The following is a 10117-nucleotide window of genomic DNA, read 5'->3' as shown; positions in this document are numbered from 1 at the left end:
ACATTTACCTCAAGCTTTTTCCTGGTTTCCTGCCTGTGAGAAGAGAAGCTACGATTCAATGTTTTCACACTCATCTTTTCCTTCCTCTTCTTGAAGATGCTCTTCAAGAATGAAGAGCAATCAGAAACATCTCCAGAGGGAGGCCGTGGGAATGGAGGGGGGCAGGGGCTGGGTCCTGAGGGGAGTGCGGAGGGGGAGGGGAGAGGAAGGTGGGGGTGAGGTGAGGGGTGAGGGTGGGAGGAGAGGGAGGCGCCCTCAGCCTCACCTCCTAAATCTCCTTTTAAATTTTTATTTTCTCCGTGTGTGTGTGTGTGTGTGTGTGTGTGTGTGTGTGTACGCGTGCATGCACATGTGTGTTTGTTCTGGGAATCGAACTCTTGAGCTCACACTTGCCAAGCAGGCGTTGTGCCTCTGAGCTGTATGACTAGTCCTTAAATCTTCTCCTTAGAAGCCAGCCAGAATATAGTCAGGTTCTGTGGATCCCAGGGTTGGCATTTCAGAATGTGAATTTTGGAGTGGCCAAGTGTTCCTGTACGTGCATGTGTGTGTGTGTGTGTGTGTGTATAAAGATGTGGTTTCACAATATTGCTGCTTTTGTTTGATTGGGGTTTTGTTCAAATTTTTTTCTTTTATTTTGGTGTGTGTTTCTGAAGAGTCAGCATTTGGGTTCTCTAGTTGACTGGAGTGTTGCGGAAGTTGCTTAGTAAAGAACTAGGCAAGTTATTCTGGGTCACAGCCCAGCTGTGTCTTTTCTGGGGATGAAGTGTCTCTGAATTAGAGATTGGTTCAGGAGAGCTCTCAAGATGACTTCAAAAATCCCCTCATGCCAAAATGGTTCTATTTCTTTGTTTCCTCTTTTCTTCTGCTTCTGAATTATCTTGACCATGCATTTTACACCTTTCAAGTGTCTAGTTTCATGGCTGATGTGGTTGTAAAGGGATCCACTGTGTTTGAGTCGCTGATTCTGAGGTAAGAATATTGGAAAGCAGTAATAAGAAAGCATGAAGGTCTTTCTATAGGTATTACAGATGCCTAAGTAACACCTAAGTAGCTCAAATTGATTTAGAATATTGAGTAGGCTATCTACTGTGTACTGAGTTGTCACTGAAATACAGGAACTCTACATTAATATTTTAAAAAATTCCCAGCCAGGCATGGTGACTCATGCCTGTAATCCCAGAACTCGGGAGGCTGAGGCAGGAGGATCCTTGTGAGTTAGAGACCAGCTTGGGCTGCATAGTGACAGCCTGTCTCAAAAAGACCAATAAATAAGTAAATAAAATTACTCTGTGCTATTAAATAATCATTTTAGAACACACATTTGTACTTTCTTTATCTTTATTCTGAAATGCCTGCAACCCTTAGGGAAAAATGGAAATATCCAGAGGAGAACAACTAAAAATAGCCCTAAATCCCGCCACCCACCACAAATACTGTTACTACTGCTTTATTAACCATTTTTCTCTTCCAGAATCAGCAACTTTTATTCTTTCTGTTGACTCTTCGAAAATCACTGAGGTCACTTCTGCAGACTGCAACTTTTTCACATCCAAAGGTCTGGGACACTTGCTCTGTCTTCCTTACCCTTTGCCACAGGGAGAAGCAAACACTGAAAGATGTGCTCATGATTCAGATGAGTAGCCCTGATTCTGAGTGCTTTGGGTTGTGAGATCCACTGGCACAAAGTGATATCAGGGCAACTTTTGTGGTTTCTTCCTTCCTGTGGCTCTTGGAAAAGCGGGAGGGGAGAGCATTCTTCTTGATTGTTGGACTTCTCTGTGGCAGCATATGGCTCATCTCTGGCATATTTGCTATTACAGTGTCGACCAGGGTCTCATCCTAATTCCAAGCCCACTGAGTTTCAAACTCAGTAAGTTTGTTTTCTCTTTTCCCTTTGTTTTTTCGAAGAAACCATAACTTGGGTTTACTCATCGGCATTCCAGGTGACAAAGATGACATGGGCAGTGGATAAGTAATCCAGTCCCCTTTCCTCTGTGAGGCAGGGGAGTTGTGTTCCTGTGAGTGGCTTGTTTTGTGTGGGAACAGTCTCACCCTCGCATCCTGTCGTGGGATTCAGCTCTTTGGGCTGCACTGTGGTCCTGTCCCACTTCCTCCCACAAGCTGAGATGAAAGCGAAATTCACTTTCAGGGGTGGTTCCTACCCTCCTCTGCTCAATTCCCAAACCCTTCTGTAAAGATCTCCATTCTTCCTTAGCAACTTCTGCTTGAAGCTGGAAGTAGATAAAACATCTACTCATTTTTCAAAGTGTTACTTAAATGTTTTAAATAACATGATCCTTACTATGATGTACTTTGGTTAGGGCCATATAAGTACTGAAACTCCTCTTTGAAACCCTGTCCTCGGTCTCAGAACTTTCTTCTGAGGTGATCACTGTTATTAGTTGAAGACAACTATTCTAGATCTTTTTTCCATCCTTTTATGTGTGTTCATAGTACAGAAATATCTGCACTCATATGCAGCTTTATTTGTATTTGGCTTTATTCACTTAGTTTTATACATTGGACCACTTTCTTTTCTAGTTAGTGTAGAGATCTGCATCATTATGTTACATTGCTATGTATGGTAATGGTGTGGACTCTCACAGTATCTATTTTGTGTTTAATGGCATATAACAGTTGGTTTTTCACTTATATAAATAGTGCTGATGTGAACTCCTGTGAATATGTATTTCCTTAAGCATTTATGCAAAAGTTTCAACAGATAGGTTGGTGCCAAGAAGTAGAATGCTAGGTTGAAAAAATGTGCACTCTTAAATTTAAAAGGTATTACAAAATCATTCAAGAGCAAGTTGACTTGCCCACCCCTAGAATATCTGCTTTCCCATATCCTCATAACACTTAATATGACCATGTGTTTAATTTTCAAGCTCCTGAGAAGAGCACGTCATGCTGTTTTGTCTGATTAACAGGGTGTGAGTATCTGTCTCTATGTTTATCAGCCAGAGAGCAGCCGTCCTTTAACTCTGCATAGGAGCAGAGGCTCAGAAGTCAGGCTTAGAAGGGTAGGCATGGATGAGTCATAGTGGAGTAGGTTTTGAAGTAAGGCTATAAATCAAGATGAATTGCAAAGGTGATTGTATGTTGAAAAACTTTGATTTGCACAAAAGCACATAGTCAGAAAACAGAAATCTGGAATAGGATTGGAGAGCTTAAAGGAAACTGGGTGCCTGGATCCAAACCTTTTGTGCTTATAGGATGAAGTACGATTTGGGGAAAAGAGAAAGAAACAACTAAAAAGATAATGGAGGTTGGAAAGAGTGTTTGGAAACTTAGTTATTATTCTTCATTCCATTTAGATCTTAGATTTCTGTACACTGAGCTGTGAAGAAAAGAGACACCATTTCTTGTCTTACCTTCCTCTATACCTCTGCTAAGTCTCATTTCACTCCTGCTGAGAAAATCCCAGCAGAGAGAGAGGGCCTGCTGCATAGCCATAGTCTGCTATTGAAGAAACGCTTGCTGTGAGACACCAGTTGGTCTCCAGGTCACGTTTAGTCCTTATGGGAGAAATGAGTTTTATTGAAGCCATATGAGGTGTGAACAAAAGATATGAAAAATATTTAATAGTATTATAGTAAATAATACATTGTACTACCATTAATCACCCTCAGAGTACTCCCTTTCACTTCGAACTCTTGTCTTAGTATTGCTGCTGCTTTCTGAAACAGCTCTGTAAGCACACTTTTCTGAGTGAGTCTTTAGTCATAGTATTTTGGCTGTCCCGAAGCTGTTCAAAACACTTTTTGTTCAGGTCACTTTGACTTTAGGGTAGAGCCAGAAGTTGTGTGGTCCTATATGTAGTAAATAAGATGGATGAGGTAAATATTTGTATTTGACAGAAATTTCCTTGAGTATTTTGAATTGATTGAGGACATCTAAGCATTCACAATAGCACAACTACAGATGCTCCTGTAACCAAGTTTCTAGAACTACTTTAGAAAGTAACAAGCAATGGGACAGGCATGGGTTTAGTAGTGGGGAGATTTTGAGGAAGATTAATGACAATGTAGTTTTTGGTATATTCTTTAAAATAAATTTAAGCACTCAGTGTATTTTTTTGTTTCCACTTTATAGTATATGGTGGGTCAGTGTCAAGATGTGCACATGGGCCACTTCATTTTTAATATCTCTTTGCCAAATGATCACGGCCCTATTGTACCTAAATTTCCCAAGGCCACACAGCTTTTAGATACACATCCAGATAATGTGGCACTAGAGAGAGCTGGACTGGGGGCCTAAAGGCTCACAGTTATAGCATTTTGTGATTTCTTGTATTCTGTCACATCTCTCATGAGTTTCTGGTTCTTCCTTTTTAAAAATCTCATCTTTTTCAAAATGTGAAATGGGGATAGTAGTAGTGCTTATGTCAGAGGGTGGCTAAGTGTGTGAGGAAATAAGTGAAAAACACGGCCAGTGTCCAGTGATGGGGTGGTAAATGATAGTCATTGTGTTGGGTTCCTATTTCCTTTTCACACTGCTGTTACTGTTCTCACTCACATGCCCTCCTATTTAGACCAGTGCAGCAGAGAAACAAGAAGCCATTTCTACTAGCCTCAGTAGACTTGCTGTTCTCCTTAAGTAAATTTCACTTTCTAATTTTAGGGGATTAAAAAAATTAATCATACCGAGGAATTAACCAATGAGTGATAAAGTCACAAACTTGGAGAAGTAACAGAAGCTTTCTGGCAAGGGCAAGGTGGTGAGTTCAATTCCCAGCACCAAAAAGAAAAGAAAAAAAAGGGAATATGTTGTAGGGAGCTATGCAACAGCCCCATTGCTGCCTCCCTGTCTCTCTCTCTCTCCTATGGGCACAATGCATTGTATTCATCCCTGTAGCCTCTTCCTGTCCCACCAGCCCGCCCTTAGTCTATAAAAGATGTGATCACTTCCGGAATAAACGGGGCTTGATCAGATTCTCTCGACTTGCCTCAGTCTCTCTGTCTCCCCCATGTGTTTATTTAATCCCCGTTCCCCCTCCAGGTATACCCCCACGGATTGATCCGCAGGCCAGATCAAGTGGCGCCCAGCATGGGGGCTCCTGGCACAAGGGAGTCAATGAGGGAGTGGTTCGAGGAAACTGGCTGAAAGTAAAAGCAAATTGAACCAAAGACTGCGGCGAGAAGTGAGCAAACTAAATCAAGAATCAAAGCTAAAAGCAAAAGGACGTTAAATCAAGGACCAAGGCCTGTGCGGACAACTACCCGACATCCCGCCCGAGTCACAGTGAGTGAACGGTGACCCCATTCCCTTTCCCGGACATGGGTCAAGCATTGAGCGAACACAAACTGTTCGTGGGAGGCCTTATAAAGGTATTCAATACAAGAAGGGTAAGGGTTAGAACAAAAGAATTATTGCAGTATTTTCAATTAATTCATAAGGTTTGCCCTTGGTTCCCCTTAGAGGGTTCTATAGATACCAAGAGGTGGAAAAGAGTAAGAGATGCTTTAAAAGATTATTATAAGGTTTTTCATCTGGAAAAAGGTTCCGGTGACCACCTTTGCATATTGGAATTTAATCTCTGAGCTGCTTGCCCAGCAGCATGCAGATCCTCAGATTGAGGAGATGGTAGCACAAGGCCCTCCGAGCTACACAGCCTTATAGTGCCCCTAAGATGGCGCCTGCCTCCGGCAAGCCTCGTAGCACTCTTAAAATGGTGCTTGCCTCACTTCCGCCACATCAGCGTGGGTCCCTCCCTAAAATTGTGTTTCCAGTGATAGAAATAAACGTACCTCCCCAAGATGGCACCACACAGCCGGAAGACGGCGTGAGCACCACCCTGCTAGCTCCACAATTCATTAGGACTCACGCCATTCACAGTGGCAGCTTTAAAAGAATTAAAGACAGCGGTTGCCCAATATGGCCTTACAGCTGCTTTCAGTCTTGCTATTTTAAATTCTCTGGCTGATGGCTGGCTCACACCTACAGATTGGCAAAGATTGGCCCGAGTGACTTTATCGGGTGGGGATAATCTTTTGTAAAAATCAAAATATACAAAAAATTGCAAAGAGACCGCCAGGCGCAATACACAAGCTGGCAATGGATGGGACCTTAATATGTTAATAGGGAAAGATGCCTATGCCGGCAGAGAGGCCCAAAAGCAGTTTAAGGGCGATATGAGTTCCTCTCTTAGGAGCATTAAGCAGGGGCTGGGAATTTAGCTCAGTGACATAAGTGCCTGCCAGCCAAGCACAAGCTTGTGAGTTCAGTCCCCAGGGCTGGAGATTTAACTCAGTGGCACAGGTGCCTGCCTAACAAATAAAAGTCTGTGAGTTCCATCCCTGGTACCATTGACATTAAAACTGCTTGTCAGCAAGGCCTTGCTATGGCTGCTGCCTTGCAAGGGTTGACAGTTAAACAGTTGTTATCTCAAAAGCATAAACAAAACTGTTTTACCTGTAGAGAGACTGGTCATTTTACAAAAAGACTCCAGAGGTGGAGATTCCAATGTCAATTACTTTGACTCTTTTAACTGTTCATAGTGATATTGGTCTAGTCTCTTAAGTTTAATTTCAGCATATGTAAGGATGGGGACAGCGCTGAAAGGAGAATGAGAGACACTATGGTAGTTATTATTGTCTTCCCCAATGTCAGATCTTAAAAACCTGAGAAGCCTTCATCATCATTTGATTAGTTCTATAATATGCAGTGTGTATTTAATGTGCATAAAGATGGGCACAACTGTTTGGAGGAAACTAGAGACAATTAAGTAAACAGTAAATATCTCCAGTGGACTTGCTTTAAAATCTGTATTTCTTTAAATTGTTCTTTTTTTTAAAACTGTTTTGTTCTGTTTTGATACGTTTGGTCTTGCCCTCTTTGAGATAAAAAACAAGTGTGTGGGACTGATAAACATGTTACTGGGTTTTTGTTGGATCGTTGAGCGGAGCTGTTGGCAGTGTCACTGTTTAAATGTCACTTTACATGCTTTGGTTTTGTAGCCTAGACAACTATTTCTAAGGTGACAGTATGTACCTTATCAACTGTTGATTTCTTACCATTTATTTTTCTATAATTATGTATTAAGATCACTAAAAATGCCAGACAGATAGTAAAAAATTGCCTTTCTTGTGCCATGCGCCTCCCAGTTCCACACTTTGGGGTTAATCCTAGAGGACTTATCCTCAATGCATTATGGCAAATGGAAGTCACCCACATTCCTGAGCTTGGCAATCTTGAATATGTTCATTTAACTATAGATTTCTTTAGTGGTTTCATTTATACTTCTCCCCAGACTGGCAAAGCTACCAAGCATGTTATTAGCCATATGTTAACTACCTTATCAGTTCTGAGATGCCCACAACAATTAAAGACTGATAATGGTGCAGGCTGTGCTAGTTCTGCCTTTTCTCGTTTCTGTCAACATCTTAATACTGATCATATAAAAGGCATACCTTATAACCCTCAAGGTCAAGGCATAGTTAAAAGGGCACATCTCTCCCTAAAACTCACTGTTGATAAAATAAAAAAGGGGGAATGGTACTCCACAAGGAGGACACCTAAAAATATTCTATCTCATGCCTTATTCATCCTTAACTTTTTAAATTTGGATGCTTCTGGACAGTCAGCAGCCACACATTTTTGGCATTCTGAAACACAAAAGCAATTTGCTTCTGTACTATGCTAAGACCCCCTGACTAATTCATGGCATGGCCCTGATCCCATTCTGATATGGAGATGCAACTCAGTGTGTGTTTACTCTCAACAAGATAGAGAGGCTAGATGGCTACCTGAGCGCCTCGTAAAACAAATAGTCAGTTCTTCAAAGACCCCGTGCAATGCCCAGGAATAATGTCATTTCCTGAGGCACAATCCCCTGTGTTCTCTTACAGGTGACACAACTCCTCAGAGCCTTATGCTGCCTACTCAGCCTTCTCCTCGGACTGTACCACACCATGGTGGATTTCGACCCCTGCCAAACAGACTACAACTGCTGACAGCCATGCACACAACCTCCTGTGACTGCGGAGGAGGCTCTTCTCAGTCTGGAGGAACATAAACCAGCCAAATAGACTGTGTCCGCTGTTATGCGAGGCAAGCTCCAAGAAATAGAAGAATGACTTTAACAGTGACAACAACAAATGGCTGCCAACCCCTTCTCCTCGATGTGTGTGTTGCGGGGGGGGGAGCTTTTCCCTTACCTAGCACCCCTTTTGGGTCCCCTAGCTGCCCTATTGCTTCTCCTTTCTGTGAGCCCTTGTATTTTTCAGAGGATTATGACGCTCATTAATAACCGGATAGACGCGTTTATGGCAAAGCCCATTCAGGTACACTATCATCAGCTGGAGATGGCAGATCAACAAACCTACCGGGAAGGAATTCCCACAAATGGCCCATATGACGATGCAGCCTAACTGCCCTGGGGCAATGGACAGGCAGTCAGAGACGGGCAACTAGGACATGCATGTTAACTCCATCAGCCACCTAAGACAGGCACAGGACCAACTGCTGTCCTGCAAGCCCATGACGGGTAAGGCCTAGTTGGGTTCATGTAATGAGGTCCTTGACCTAAGACAGACGCTGTCTTCACAGGGCCTGCCATACTCCTGATTAAATAATATAGAAAGGGAGGAGATGTAGGGAGCCGCGCGACAGCCCCATTGCTGCCTCCCTGCCTCTCTCTCTCTTATGGGCACAATGCGTCTGCCTACATTAACCATAATCCTCTCCTGCTTCCATCACATACCCGGACATGACAATGACCATGTTGTATTCATCCCCGTAGCCTCTTCCTGTCCCACCAGCCCACCCTTGGCCTAAAAAAGATGTGATCACTTTCGGAATAAACAGGGCTTGATCGGATTCTCTTGACTTGCCTCAGTCTCTCTCTGTCTCCCCCATGTGTTTATTTAATCCCCTTTCCCCCTCCAGGTACAGCCCACGGATTGATCCATGGGCCGGATCAATATGTTTTGGTTACTTTTCTCTTATTGAGACAAAATACCTGATGCCCAAAATGAAGCAAAGAAAGGTTTATGTTACAGTTTTGGAGGTTTCAGTCTCTACTCAGCTGGCTCCAAGGCAGGTTGGTATGGCTGAGGGGCAGCTGTTATGGTGACTGCAGGTGACAAACAAAAAGGACAAAAGGGGAAAGGGAAACCTCCTTCTCTTCCTTATGCTGTCTGTTAAGTCCCCACCTGTAGGCAGGTTCAGCCTACCACTGCGAATCACTCTACCAATTCCTTTTTTTTTTAATGTTAAATTTTTCCCAGAGTCCTAAGTTCCAACATGACGTGGATCTCAGGAGACACTGCTGTTCTCCCCCTGGAAGGGCTGCAGTCTGCCACCCTGCCTCCGCTTACAGGGAGGGGAGATGCTGGCTTGGCTTCACTCTACCAATTCCAGTGTGAGACAACAAACCAGTCACAAACACTAGATTCAGCTGCCTCCATGACTGCATGAAGTTTGGGGTGGGGGGAATACCCAGACACAAACCATAACAGACTATCATCTGTGCAGCCCTAAGACATGAGACCTCTTAGTTTCTTCCTCTCTTCATTGTTCTGCACATGTTTACTTATTTCAGAATCCTTTTGAAGCTCAAATGAGGTAACATTTTTGATTTTTTGTTTTATTTTTGAGAAAACATGCATATTGTAATAATGAATATTGAATTTGCATTTATAACTCATGTATAGGAGAATATGGCAATTAAGGGAAAGATACAAGTTTTAGTCATGACTGAGGATTACTTTGTTAAGAGGAGATGCACTGAGTTGGATATTTAACTCAGTGTTAGAGTTTTTAAACGTGGCCTCAGGTCAAAAGTAATAGCAGACAAAGTTTTACAGACTTTTTTCCTTATTACTCCCTAAGTACAATATACAATTATTCAGATATAACATGTATACTATAATAGGTATTATGAGTAATTTAGAGTTTATTTATAGTACGTGGAAGCAGGTGCTTAGATTGTATGCAAATGGCATGTTTTATCAGAAACTGGAGCACCCTAGACTGGTATCTGTGAGGGTTCTGGAACCTTGATGGTAGGTACAAAGGGCCAACTGTATGCAATTCCCAAACATGGCTATAGAAAACAAATCAGAAAGTCCTGTTTAACTTGTAAGGTTTCTCCTGGAAGTTATTGGAGAAAACC

The 10117-nt window shown here is 42.5% G+C and overlaps 1 long non-coding RNA gene across 2 annotated transcripts; it reads left to right on the top strand.

Annotated features, from left to right (window-relative positions):
• The first annotated feature begins 248 nt into the window (after positions 1-248).
• Positions 249-8818, top strand: LOC134471596 (uncharacterized). Of its 2 annotated transcripts, XR_010041071.1 has the most exons (3): positions 249-4720; positions 5002-5244; positions 7851-8818. It is a non-coding gene; the product is annotated as an uncharacterized LOC134471596 (long non-coding RNA). The 2 variants fall into 2 exon arrangements; XR_010041070.1 differs by having other exon boundaries at positions 5002-8818.
• Positions 8819-10117: the final 1299 nt, after the last annotated feature.

The sequence above is a fragment of the Cavia porcellus genome, unplaced genomic scaffold, assembly GCF_034190915.1.
Source record: "Cavia porcellus strain 051 isolate PalLab524CR breed Dunkin Hartley unplaced genomic scaffold, mCavPor4.1 scaffold_19, whole genome shotgun sequence".
In the NCBI taxonomy this organism is placed as follows: domain Eukaryota; kingdom Metazoa; phylum Chordata; class Mammalia; order Rodentia; family Caviidae; genus Cavia; species Cavia porcellus.
This window is presented reverse-complemented; position numbering and strand designations above follow the sequence as displayed.